This window comes from Pongo pygmaeus, chromosome 16 (genome assembly GCF_028885625.2).
Source record: "Pongo pygmaeus isolate AG05252 chromosome 16, NHGRI_mPonPyg2-v2.0_pri, whole genome shotgun sequence".
Lineage (NCBI taxonomy): Eukaryota > Metazoa > Chordata > Mammalia > Primates > Hominidae > Pongo > Pongo pygmaeus.
Genome location: NC_072389.2, coordinates 76769533 through 76783593, shown reverse-complemented (window position 1 = coordinate 76783593; position 14061 = coordinate 76769533). Strand labels below are relative to the sequence as shown.

The 14061-nt window shown below is 44.3% G+C and overlaps 1 protein-coding gene across 2 annotated transcripts in view; it reads right to left on the bottom strand.

Moving 5' to 3' along the window:
• The window catches only part of THSD4 (thrombospondin type 1 domain containing 4), a 681844-nt gene that overhangs the window by 566654 nt on the left and 101129 nt on the right, over positions 1-14061 (bottom strand). The window lies entirely within an intron of this gene.

Genomic DNA, 14061 nt, shown 5'->3' with positions numbered 1-14061 from the left:
TAATTTAGGGATGATTTAAAGTATAGGAAGATGTGCGTATGTTATATGCAAATACTACACCATTTTATAAAAGGGACTTGTACATCCTCAGATTTTGGTATCTGCAGGGGAGTCCTGGAATCAATATCAATCCCCACTGCACACCAAGGGACAACTGTTTTCAAATAATACATTCTGTATGTAGATGGCTATGCTGTATCAAATACCTGCTAAATGCATTATGTGTATAATCCCATTTAACCATCACTGCAAACGGCAAAGTTACTTTATTTTATAGATGAGGAAACTGAGTCTAAAAGACATTGAAGAACCTGTCCAAGCTAGTAAGTCTGTGTGAACAGATATTAACAAATGTGACTGAACGAATAAGGGCAAGCCTCTAAAGAGCTTAATAATTGCAACAAAGTACAGCTTTTAAATACCAAATTCCCATTCACAGAGGATTACAGGGATGGACTATTTGAAGTGAGGACTTACTGCAAAACAGGAAAAATTATTGCTTCCCCCCAAATCGAGAAAGGAAACGTTCTCAGCACTAGCCCACAATGAACTGTGGTCCAATCACTGAGGAAAAGGGCAATTTTAATTAATTGCTGCTGGATCCATGTGGCCCACAAGAGAACCAAATGCTTCTGCGTGAAAAAAGATGCATGAGGCAAGATAAAATATATTGTGTGCTTGGAAGCTAAACCATAAATGGGGAAAGGAAGGCTCTTGGGCAAGGCCTGACCTGGGGCATAAGGGTGAGAATGGAGACGGGAGCAGGAAGGGAGAATAACTCAGTGTTACGAGCTGGGCTTTAAAGCCAGGTTCTCTGGTTTAAATCCCTGCTCTGCAGCCTACTGGCTCTGGGACCCAGAGCTCATCACATTGTCGCTGTAAGCACAGAATTCTTCTCATGTTACACAAGACACACTAAAGATAGTTTATGCATAAGGGTCCTATGAGGTTTAGCTCAGAGCCTCCTATAGTGCATTAGTTTCTGTAGCTGCTGTAACAGGGTACCACAAACTTGGTGATTTAAAACAACAGAAATCTATTCTTTTACAGTTCTGGAGGCCAGAAGTTTGAAATCAGCATCACTAGGCTGAAATCAAGGTGGCAGCAGGGCCGTGCTCCTTTCAGAGGCTCTAGGGGAGGATCTGTTTCCTGGCCTCTTCCAGCTTCTGGTGGCCGCCAGCATGCCTTGGCTGTGGCTATATCACTCTAGTCTTCAAGAGCCGCATCTTCAAGTCTCTCTCTATTCTATCTTCACATCAGCCACCCTGTTGTGTGCCTGCATATTACATCTCCCTCTGCTTGTCTCTTATAATGACATTCATAATTGCACATAGAACTCACCTGAATAATCCAGAATACTCTCCCCATCTCAAGATACTTAATCACATCTGAAAAGACCCTTTTTCCAAATAAGTTAGCATTTACAGTCTCCAGGACTAGGACCTGCTATCTTTGAGGACTGAGTGGGAGAGGGCAGGGAATTATTCAACCTACTACAGAGGAAACCATCGATAAACATCAGCTGTCATTGCTCTTGTTACTATTAATAGAGATGAGACAAAAGGACTACAAATCCAGAAAAGGGCTTATGGATTGACAAGCAAGTGAGGACCTAAAAAGCCCTTGAGGAATGTGAGCACTTTATCCTGAGAACCAACAGGGAGGCCATGTGTATTACAGGTCAACCACAGCAGGTGTCCCCTAAACCTCACGTAAATTACCTGTGTCCACATTGTGGGCTGGGGGTGGCAATGAGAAGAGCAAGGATGTTAGGGTCAGGGAACCCCGCACTCAAATCCCATTCCGTCCCTTCCTGGAGCAGGATGCTGGGGACTTCTTTACCTTAGTTCAGTGTCCTCTGTAAACTGGGGCTGGTTGAGGTTCAAATAGTACATGTCAATGATGTGGCACACAGTAGGTCCTGCAAAAATGGCTGTGATTACTATGACTGAATCAACAATATGTGCAGGCTCCTGCAGGTAGGATGAGCAAAGGAAACGATAGCAACCCCCACATGCGGGAAATTCCTTCCTCCCATCCTCATATGAAGGCATCGCAGGCTGGCACCAGGTGTGCGCTGGAGGAAAAGCCCTAGTGGATTCCAGATGCAGAACTGAGATCCCCCTTCTGGGACACACATATTGCAGTCAGGCTTTTTCCATAGCCCATCACATCTTTCTTCTGGAACCAGACTTATGAATGACTTGGAGAAAGTTCAATGCAGCATTCTTATGGCGAATGTGATCTTTGTTCTGATAACTAATGAAACACTTCTGACACTTAATGAAATACCGCAAGAAATGAACAAGGGCTCTTCGGAGCCTTGTCTGAGATCAGAGTAACTCAAGCTTAAAATCTGGCTCCAATCCTTCCTAACCTACAGGCAGAAATGTACATACCATCAGGCCTAGCTCTGCTACAAACTCTGTTACTGAAAAGGGCTAAGGTTTCTGATTTAGAAATCAAAGCGTATTGGAACACCGTTTATCTGCTTAGCATCAACAGGTAACTTCTTGTCAAACAGTTCAGGAACTAAGTGCTATTCCTGCTTCGGAAGGTAAAAAAAAAACAAAAACAAAAATTCCCTTGAAGTAGGAAAACAAAAAATACCAAAAACAAGGAGTATGCATTTCAAACACTTGTATCCACTTTCTCTGCTAACTACCCAGGATGGCCAGGGAGGCTTTCCAAGGAGAAACACAGATAAGGCCAAAGATTTCACTTCTTGCTATGTGGTTTCTGCCCCCCTGTAGGTAACAAGACTCCCTGGGTATTGACTGAAGGTCAGGAAATCGGCATGTGGCTTTGTGAAGTTTAATTAACAGCAAGTTTTCCTATCCAGCATCATGAAGAGGCCCAGTCAGCTCTAGGGGCCCCCAGGAAAGAAACAACATATTGCTCCAAAGTTATTACCGATGAAATGCAAGTAGCCTCCAACAAAGCACGGGAAAGGAGGAGCTGAAAAAACAAATGATTCCTACCTGCAGCCAGGGACAGTTTCCAGGGGAGGTGGGAATGTGTGGGTAAAACCTATGATCCAGGCCTGATCCAGGCTGTCCTGTTTCAAAATGAGCGAATCTTTCAAACAAACATCCATCCATCCATGTGTGCACATGCAAACACACGCACGTACTCCTATACACACATGAACATGGACACACAGACAACAAATTACAGAAAGAGACACAAGTCTCTAAATCCCAAAAATTACCTAGTCAATGGTAATAAAATAATCAAGCCATGTTGTTTTTGAATGGTGTCTTATGTTTTTTGAAATACTTTTACAGCTGTTACCTCATTTGACCCTCACAACAGGCCTTGTGTGGTAGGCAGAGCACATATAATTATTCATATTTTATAGATTACATTAAGTGATTCCCATAGGCCACCCAGTTAGCAGACGATGGAGCTGAGACAGGAAGTGGGGTCTAATGATTCCCAGCCCAGGGGTTTCTACAAGGCATGAAATAGTGATCCCTTCCATGGAAGGCGGCTGTCCAAGAAGAGACTAACAAAAGGAGGACAGACGTGTGAACAACACTTTTAAGAAAAACTCACGAGACAAAAGTCTGAACAGAGGGAATTGAAGAGTTACAGTGTCATTGCATCTACAGAGAAAAACCATCACATTCCAGAAGCATGTTTGGAAAGGTGTTTGAGGCCTAGCACGGTAGCTTACGCCTGTAATCCCAGCACTCTGGGAGGCCAAGACAAGCAGATCACTTGAGGTCAGGAATTTGAGACCAGCCTAGCCAACATGGTGAAACTCCATCTCTACTACAAACAAAAATTTGCCGAGTGTGGTGGCATGTGCCTGTAGTCTCAGCTACAGGCTGGGGCAGGAGAATCGTTTGAACTCGGGAGGCGGAGGTTGCAGTGAACCAAGATTGTGCCACTGCACTCCTGCCTGGGCAACAGAGCGAAACTCCATCTCAAAAAATAAAAAATAAATAAAAAAAAAAAGAAAATGTGTTTGAGAGCTGTGCTTCCTAGTCACCTTCTCTTCCCATTACTCTGGGTGGCAGAAAAGATGACAGGAACATTTAGAACAGCAGTTGGTCTCAATAATGCATCAATAAAAAGCAAGACCCCTTAACTAGAATAAGGACCTCTTTATTTTATGAATGTAGAAACTCAGGCCCAGAGAAATGAGGTGACTTGTCCAGGATCAAAGCATTCATAAGAGCTGAGGACTGAACTCTGAACTTGGGATACAAAGCTCTTTATTCTATACTGGCTGCCTTGGGCATTTACTATTTTTAACTTCATTATTGTCACTCTCCTTCATAAACACTTCTAAAGAAGAATGCTTAAGGATAGGGTGGGGATGCATGGTTTTTCCTCTTCTTCATTTTTCTGGGAAACAGGATCACTAAATTTCCCATAAACAACAACCAGAGTGGATGGGGGAAAGTGGTAGGTGGTCCTGCTGGCACGGAAGTTGTCCTATTGCTTACGTAATCATAAGACCCCAAAATGCAAGTACTATTATGGTAGGCTGATAATGTCCCCCCTCCCTTCCAAAGATGTCCACATCCTAACCCCCAGAACCTGTGAATGTTAACTTATATGGCAATGGGACTTTGTGGTGATGATTAAATTAAGGATTTTGACATGGGGGATTATCCTGGATTACCTGGGTGGGTCCAGTGTAATCACAAGGGTCCTCCTTATAAGTGGGAGGTAGGAGGGTAAGAGTCAGAGAAGGAGATGAAATTACAGAAGCAAGAGATTAGAGTGATGGGAGGAGGGGCCAGGAGCCAATGCATGTAGGCAGCCTCTCAAAGCTGGAGAAGGGAAGGGCATGGTTTCTCCTCAAAGCCCCCAGAAGGAGTGCAGTCCTACTAGCAGCTTGACTTCAGCCTTCTGACTTTCAGAACTGTAAGCAAATAAACTGGTGTGTTTTTTTTAAGCAACTAAGTGTGTAGTGAGTTTTCCAACATCAATGGGAAACTAATACACCTGTAACAAAACTACAGGGTCAAGCTTTAGCCCCCAATTAACCCCGGCTTCTTGGATTGACAGAGACGGGGTGGTAGATGGCATAGCCAAACAGTTTGAAAAGCACAGGGCATTAAGGAGAAATTTAGATGGGCTTTACACTGTATACATCATCTCACAGAAAAAATGTTGGCCACCCGTGTTTATAGGGACTGTCTTACTCTAAGAATTTCTTGTTCAGTCCCCTTAGGACTGCTTTAAAGTTCCTCTCTGGAAAGGAGCCTGTGGACTTCCCCAGTCTCGCCTGGACACTCCCTCATTTGCAGCCTGTGCTGCAGCCCCACCAGACCATTTATGAACATGACATGCTCACTCACGCCTCCAGGTCTCCACCCTGACCATTTGCTCTTTGCAGGAAGGCCCTCCTCACTCTTGGGCTCTGCTAAAATCTTTCCTTTTCAAAGCACAGCTCAATTATTCCTCCGAAGCCTTCCCTGGCTCCCCCAGTCCTCCACTGTCTTCCCCTTTCCTCCCTGGGCACTTGACTTGCAAATGTCTGCTTGTCTTCCTGCTCCACCCCACCAGCATGAGCCCCTCAAGGATAAGGAGCACTTCTCCACTTTGTGTCAGCAAACCACCACAACCCCCAGCCACACCAAGCCTTTCCCAGCTCTTTCCCATCTTTTCCACCTAAAAACGCAAACTAATCATTCAAGAAAGTACCCTCCGCCATGAAGTGACCTTGTTCCCTAAGAATTAGTCCCACCTCTCTGCTCCCACAGCCCTCGGCTCATCCCCCAGGTAGAACACTCAGCACACTCCCTTAGGTATTCATACCTGAGCTGTTTCCTCATCAGACATGGAGGCTGTGGAAAACCACGCCTCTTTCACCTGTCTACCCCTCCTGTGTTTAGCACAGAGCCTGGCCCAAAGCAAATACACAAAGAATATTGGCTGAATTCAAATGAAAACAAAACTTTAAACAAGGCAATGTCTATTAAGCCCTGAGATCCAGAGGCAGCCTTAACAGCAAATAACTATGTGAATGAAGACTTTCCAGGGCCAACTTCTAATGACAGCGAGTAGCGTTTCCTCTGGGCTTCTGGAGTTTACAGTAGAGCCAGTTTCAGTGTTCCTATATAACACTAAAAGCTTTGGGATAAATATTAGAGAAATATTTCATTTTCCATCTCAAAGAGGTGTTAGTTTATCAAACTTAGCTAAATTAATGAGTGTTACCTTTCACTTTGAAAAGGGCTTTCTAGAAAAGCAGGTCTGAAAGGAGCATGATGTCGCACAGGCTTGTGCTCTCTTGCTTGCCTTCTCCGTGACCTTGAAGGAGATATTTACTCCCTGACCCTTGAGTTTGGCATCCATAAATGAGAACACCACACATCTGTCACACAGGTTGTAATGAAGACAAGATAAAATGCTACAGGTCAAAACAACTGCCAGTGTGTCTGGCATGTGGAAGGCATTGAGACGCCTTTACTGAGCACTCAGGAGATACTGTGCTAAGCATGTGGTGTGAGTTATCCAACTCACAGCAATTCAGTGAGGTAGATGTATTATTATTCCCACCAGGGAAAAGTTAAGTAATGTCGGCAGGATACACAGCCAGCAAGTGGCAGTGTCAGATGGAGCATCCAAACCCGTCAATTCCAGAAGGTGCACTCATAACTATCCTGTAGTTTACAGCCTTTCAGGGTGTGTAGCTCCTGTTCTTCTAGATTCTAATAAAGCACTGTATTTCAAAGCCCCAGTCATTGAGAGCTGGCCACAAACTGCTCTTGAAGTGTGGGTCTGCATGCCTGGGCAAGAGTTTTCCTCGCCCCACCAAACTCCTTCCCAACAGGACATCAGCTTCTATAGGAAACTGCTATAGGAAACTGCTCTGGGAAGTTCTGGGAAGCCTACCCTCCTCAACCTCTTTCTACCCCCAAACACCTGAGGAATATGACACACCCCCTCAGTAGGAACAGGGTCATGATTTTCATAGTTGAGGCTTTCATATCCCAGCCACCCACAACTGTCTCCAGGAGAAGAAAGTTATCAACCTGGCACTGCTTGGCTCAAATTCATACTTGAAAATCTGAATTAAAGCCATCGAATATCCCATTCCCCAGATTCCAGCTGGTTAATGAGTGTGATGAATGACCAGAAAAGCTGGCTAATGTAGGCAAATGTAAGGAAGTCCAGTGGGAAGGAAAGCCTGCCAGATATCAGGCCCTTTAGCATGAGAGTGGTGAAAAAAATCACCTGAAGTCCTCAAATAAGAGAGGGCACTCTCTCATACCCTGTCTTTGTGGAAGGTGGGTGAAACGGACCAACAGACATTTACAACACATTTCTGTTAGGTTGTGTACTTGGGTTCTGGGCCACAGGGAGTCTTTCTGGATGGCATTTTCCCCAGACATTTTGGGAATGGGAAGAAATCCACCTTGCTTTCAGAGTTATAAAAGGGAAGGTCTTCAAAGGACTTGAACAGGCATTTTTCCAAAGAAGATATATAAATGGCCATTAAGCACATAAAAAAATGTTCAACATCACTGATCATTAGGGAAATGCAAACCAAACTACAATGAGATACCACCCTACGCCCATTAGGATGGGCACTATCAAAAAAACAGAAAATAACAAGAGTTGGTGAGGATGGAATCCTTGTGCACTGTTGTGGGAAGGTAAAATAGTGCAGCTGCTATAGAAAACAATATGGCAGTTCTTCAAAAATCTAAAAATATGATTACCCTATGATCCAGCAATTCCACTTCCCAATTTCCACCCAAAAGAACTGAAAACGCCCATGTTCATAGCAGTGTTATTCACGATTCCTAAAATGTGGAAGCAACCTAAATGTCCACTGATGGATGAAAGGATAAGCAAACAAAACCACAATGAGAAACCATCTCACACCAGTTAGAATGGCAATCATTAAAAAGTCAGGAAACAACAGGTGCTGGAGAGGATGTGGAGAAATAGGAACACTTTTACACTGTTGGTGGGACTGTAAACTAGTTCAACCCTTGTGGAAGTCAGTGTGGCGATTCCTCAGGGATCTAGAACTAGAAATTCCATTTGACCCAGCCATCCCATTACTGGGTATATACCCAAAGGACTATAAATCATGCTGCTATAAAGACACATGCACACGTATGTTTATTGCGGCATTATTCACAATAGCAAAGACTTGGAACTAACCCAAATGTCCAACAATGATAGACTGGATTAAGAAAATGTGGCACATATACACCATGGAATACTATGCAGCCATAAAAAATGATGAGTTCACGTCCTTTGTAGGGACATGGATGAAATTGGAAATCATCATTCTCAGTAAACTATCGCAAGAACAAAAAACCAAACACCGCATATTCTCACTCATAGGTGGGAATTGAACAATGAGAACACATGGACACAGGAAGGGGAACATCACACTCTGGGGACTGTTGTGGGGTGGGGGGAGGGGGGAGGGATAGCATTGGGAGATATACCTAATGCTAGATGACGAGTTGGTGGGTGCAGCGCACCAGCATGGCACATGTATACATATGTAACTTACCTGCACATTGCGCACATGTACCATAAAACCTAAAGTATAATAATAATAATAACAATAATAATAAAAGAAAAAAAAATAAATAAAAAAAAAAAAAAGAAAGGATAAGCAAAATGTGGTCTATACATGCAATGGAATACTATTCAGCCCTAAAAAGGAATATGCTACAATATGGAATAAACCTTGAGGACATTATGTTGAGTGAAATAAGCCAGTCACAAAAAAGACAAATACTGTATCATTCAATTTACGTGAGATACTTAAGAGTAGTCAAAATCATAGAGGAAGAAAGTAGAATGGTGGTTGGCTAAGGGCTGCGGTAGGGGAAGGAAGGAATGTGAAGTTATTGTTTCATGGGTACAGTTTCAGTTTTGAAAGATAAAAAGAGTTCTGTGAATGGATGGTGGTGATGGTAGCATAACAGTATGAATATACTCAATGTCACTGAACCGTAGCTTAAAAATAGTTAAGATGGTCAATTTTATGTTATGTGTATTTTAACACAATAAAATAATTGGAGGAAGAAAAGTTGAAGGGGGGTCCTATAATAACAGGGGCTCCTTCCAGCACCCTCTAGTCTATAGGTACCCATTTCCAGAAATTGAGGGGGAAGTCTCTCCTACCAAGGAGTCTCTTCGGTTTCACAGGTGTGAGTTGCTACAATGCGGCATGCTTTGCAGGACTCACCTAAACACCTTTCTTCCCTACTCGCCCCTTCCCCTTTAGCCATCACGGGGACACAGCCTCGGGCCTGGGGTGAAAGATGACTTGGTTGAGTGCCATTATGGAATCCGTTGGCCAAGACCTGAAGGATGAACCCCCTAGCCTGGAACCTCCCCAGGCTGCCATTGCCCTAACTAAATCACAGGAGAATGCCACTCTTTGTGGAGGATTTTTCTGAGCAAGCCACACTAAGAAGGGGCAGAGAGCAGGGAGCACAGACACTAGGGTCTTGGCTGCACCCAGTCTGTGCTTCCCAGAGTCCCGCCCATCTGGACGGGAGCTCAGTTCCTGGCTCCCTGTCTTCCTGAGTGGCCCCAGCTCACCTGATCCCTTCTGCTGCACTTGAGTTCTAACTGGCACTGTCTCTAACACACTATCTAATACCAGCCTTTAGACCCATAATGGGAGTTACAGTGTTCGCTTTGAGCATCCACTATGGGCCAGGCAATATGAATGTATTTAATGAGTGTCCACTATGGGCCAGGCAATATGAATGTATTATTTCATTGAATTATTCAACAACCCCACGATAGGTATTATTATTACTCTCATTTGAAAGATGAAGCCCCTGAGGCTCAGAGAGGTTTAACTGTCCTAAGCTCTGAATCCTCGGGAGAGCTCCAATGAAGATTGACGTTATTTTTGAGGCTTTTTAGAGTAGGATTTATACTACGTATGTGCTTGTTTTAATGAGACAAAGGCCTGATATGGAAGCAAATGGACTCAAGAAGTTTCCAGATATATTCCAGCTAAGTAAATTCTATTTATTCATCAAATCCTACCTGCTCTGTGCAGTCTTCCCTGACTTTTCCATTCCACAAGGATTCCTTCTTTCTGAACCCCGGTCATATCTCTACTGTCTCCCAGAGCGGGCAGTGTTTTTTGGGTTTGCCCTTCTCCACCACCAAAGTGTAAGGCCCCCAAGAATAGAGATTCTGACTTCCAATTTTTTTTTTGAACTCACGTGATGCCTAGGATTAGATACAAAGAAGATTACCCTGGTTAAAGGAGCTGAACATTGCAAGGAAGACATGCAGCTCATTTTAAGCCTTCACTATTAAATCCCATCCATTTGTCAAGACACGGCTTAGACAGCCCAATCTCCAAGCAGCTTTTCTCAACACACCAGCTGGAAGTCAGCAGCTTCATTTTCAGAATACCCATTTCAGTGAAAAGAACTTTAGTGTCAGACTCTGGTAGACCTCTTTTGAATTCTAGTGCTGTTGCTTCTCAAGTGGTAATCTTGAGCAAGTCACTTCATTCCTCCCAGCCTCGGTTTCATTGTTTATAAAATGTGAATAATAGTTTCTGCCTCACAGGGTTGTGTAACTGTAAATGCTGTCATGCATTTGAAAGAATGCCTGCACAGAAGACATGCTTCAACATGGGAGCCATTGTCACTACTATCTCATCAGACTGCCTTATATTGAAGGCATTTACATGTGTGTCTTTTCCAACCCTCTAGAGGAGTGGTTCTCAAACTCTAGGCTATATCAGAAGCATTCAAAATGAAGATACCTAGGACATATAATTGACATACAAATCAGAATCCCCGTTAGGCATGGGAGATGGTGGGGACTTGGCAACTCTCTTTTTAACAAGCCACCCACTCCACGGCAAGTGATTCTGATACGTGCTCACCAAACTTGGAAAATTCTGCTAGACAATATTTGATTCCCAAAATCTTTTCCATGGAAACTTGAGTCTCCAAAGAGCTTCATCCAGACCAGTGCTTCCCAAACTTGGCTGGATTGGAATCAGACCAACATCTGAGGGTGGCCCCTAGAGATTCCGATGCTGGTTTGGAGTGTGACGTGGGTGTCAGGGTTTCTAAAAGATGGGAAAAAAAATCTAACAGTCAGTCAAGGTTGAAAACCACTGTTCCATTGGATCTTGACCCCAGGTTTCTACAGCAATACCTCTGAGGCTTCAACCAGAGCAACTCAGATTTTATGTGTGTTATTACATAAACTGAGCCTCCATCTAAGATTGATTTTGCAGAAGGGATTCTTCTGCTTAAAAAAAAAATGGTAATTTTGCAAACAACTGCTCTAGCCTGTCAGTAAGAGCCATGAGGTCCCAAAACCTGGCTTTTATTCAAAACCTTTGTGTATGTCCCAGGGCCTCACAACATAGTAGATGTTTAATAAATATCTGGTGGAAGGTTGAATAGCTAGCTTCATTTGTTATCTGACTCCAGTTAAGTTTCCTGTTGCCTAGGAGAGCAACCTAACAATTTCTTAAACATCTAAACTCCAACAGCCTTTTCCTCAAACCTCAAACCTGAAACAGACAGTAGAGCGGACAGCCATCCTGAAAACATGCTGACATTTCTCCTTGGGGTCAAATATACTACGCAAGTACCTAATGACTGATGAATATAAGCAAATGTGATTTTCATCAGCCGGGAGGAGCATGACATTTGTAGGCAGCACAGGCCTCCCAGGCTAGTATTTGGATTATTTCATCAGTAACTGTCAAATCACAAGAGCATGATAAAAACTTGCAGGAACTTCATAGTAAACAGTTTAACTGGCCCCCGTCAATACATTTGAAGAAAAAAATTTCCTGCTGCCAAAACACACAGGCACAATGCCTGCAGCACAGGCCTGTGGCCAACAAGAGCCTGATCCTCAGGCAGCTCTTCTAGGTTCTCAACCACAGAGGCTTTCAAGAAGCCTCTTTCCCACTCAGGCCCCACCCAAATCCAGCCCTCCATCCCTTCAGCTGGCACCTGCAGGAGGATGAATACTGCAGGGATCTGGGGGTGAGCAGCACTGCCTTCAAAACTCAGCTTGTCCACTGGCTCTAGGACCTCTGATTCCTCAGCTGTAACATCTACTTCATCAGGTCACGTCCTTAGAGCCATGACGGCCTGGGTTTCAAGCCCGACTCTATTTCCTCACCTCTAAAATGAAGATGCTATTAGCAACTCTCTTATAGGATCATGAGTGTAAAGTGACAAGAACAGTGCCTGGGGAGGCCAGGTACGGTGACTCATGCCTGTAATCCCAGCACTTTGGGAGGCCGAAGCAGGCAGGAGTTCAAGGCCAGCCTGGCCAACAAGGTGAAACCTCATCTCTACTAAAAATACAAAAATTAGCTAGGCATGGTGGTGCATGCCTGCAGTCCCAGCTACTAGGGAGGCTGAGGCACAGGAATCATTTGAACCCAGGAGGTGGAGGTTGTAGTGAACCAAGATGGTGCCACTGCACTCTAGCCTGGGCAACAGAGCCAGACTACATCTAAAAAAAAAAAAAAAAAGAACAGTGCCTGGTACAGGATGGATATTTAATAAACCTTAGCTATTATAAATATGCAATTCTAAAATTAAGAGTTTTGAAAATCAAGATTTGTCTTTCCTTTTCAGGTTTTTGTCAGTTTGGTGACAAAACTCATTGGCCAACAAACCTGACCTTTTTTTTTTTTTTTTTTTTTTTTGAGACGGAGTCTCTCTCTGTTGCCCAGGCTGGAGTGCAGTGGCACGATCTTGGCTCACTGCAAGCTCTGCCTCCCGGTTTCACGCCATTCTCCTGCCTCAGCCTCCTGAGTAGCTGGGAATACAGGCACCCGCCACCATGTCTGGCTAATTTTTGTGTGTGTATTTTTAGTAGAGATGGGGTTTCACCATGTTTAGCCAGGATGGTCTCGATCTGACCTCGTGATCTGCCTGCCTCGGCCTCCCAAAGTACTGGGATTACAGGCGTGAGCCACCGCACCTGGCCACAAACCTGATCTTAACTGATATCAGGCTACTTACGGTCTTTTTGTTGTAACCTGCTTGGTGAGAACATCCATATGTCTCACTGCAGAAATAATAATGTGTTTTGATTATGGGATGCTGTCCCATACTACAGAAGAAATGCTATTAACATGTGAAATATGTCTGAATTACCTTTCTAAAATCTGGGCAGTTCTGAATTCCAAAATGTATTGGCCATAAGCATTTCAGATAAGGGACTATGGGCTGGGCGCAGTGGCTCATGCCTATAATCCCAGTACTTTGGGAGACCGAGGTGGGCAGATCACTTGAGGTCAGGAATTCAAGACCAGCCTGGCCAACAAGGCGAAACCCCACCTCTAGTAAAGATACAAAAATTAGCTGGGTATGGTGGTGCATGCATGTAATCCCAGCTTCTTGGGAGGCTGAGGCATGAGAATAGCTTGAACCCGGAGTCGGAGGCTGCAGTGAGCCCAAATGGTGCCACTGCACTCCAACCTGGGTGACAGAGTGAGACTCTGTCTCAAAAAAATAAGGGACTATGGAGCTATGCTATTATGGGATTGTGGTTGGGATCAAAAGAGACAACGTACATCTAGCCTTCGGCTTTAGGAGCAGACCCTCCTAGAGGGTGCTCAGGTTTCCACGTAGAAAGAGAGAGAGAGAAGGAAACATCCCTTTGGGGCTGCCTCTCTCCTTCCCGCTCCATGCTCAGTCTTGGAACTCACTGTTCTTCACTCCTCTCTTCTGTCTACTCAAACTTGGCTCATCCTTCAGAATTCAGCTGAAGAACCCTTCTTCCTGAAATGGTCCTCTCTCTCTCCAAACCCCTACTGCACCAGGTAAAGAGCATGTGGCTGGGGAGGGTGGATGTGTTGCATCTCCTTTCCACCTTCAGGCGGCTGGCAGTGACAGCTTACATCACTGAGCTAAGACAGACTCTCATGCAGCAAGTGGCCGCTGTGGCAAAGGGTGGCCATGGAGACTGATGCTGAACGGTGAGTGGGCAAGAGGGGCAGGCAGCCCACCTGATAAGCTCAGGCCCTGCCTGCTGGGCATTAACAGGGCTTGACAAATGAATATGCATTTCTTAAGCACAGAGAGCACATCTTACACTTTT